The following is a 387-nucleotide window of genomic DNA, read 5'->3' as shown; positions in this document are numbered from 1 at the left end:
TCTCTCTCTCTCTCTCTCTCTCTCTCTCTCTCTCTCTCTCTCTCTCTCTCTCTCTCTCTCTCTCTCCTCTATTGGCAACCTTACTAGCTTATTCAGCTCTGTTTTATCTCATAGATGAAATGTTCAAGCTGAAGAAGTTCTTGGCAGAGAAGTTGTGCATGTGTGTGTGTGTGTGTGTGTGTGTGTGTCTGAGAGTGTCTGTCATTTTGGCTCAATATTAGCCTACTCCAGAGCCCTGTGTTTACATCCAAGCAAGAAATAGAAATGTGCTTTTTTGTGACCTCGAGGCATTATCTTGCGTAATTTGCGGCTTGAAAACCTGCCAAAGAACCCTGACTGTGCCATTGGTACACAACAGTGCATGCGTCCATGTTTTGGTTTATTCTG

The sequence above is a fragment of the Sander lucioperca genome, chromosome 12 (genome assembly GCF_008315115.2).
Source record: "Sander lucioperca isolate FBNREF2018 chromosome 12, SLUC_FBN_1.2, whole genome shotgun sequence".
Taxonomy (NCBI): Eukaryota; Metazoa; Chordata; class Actinopteri; order Perciformes; family Percidae; genus Sander; species Sander lucioperca.
This window is presented reverse-complemented; position numbering follows the sequence as displayed.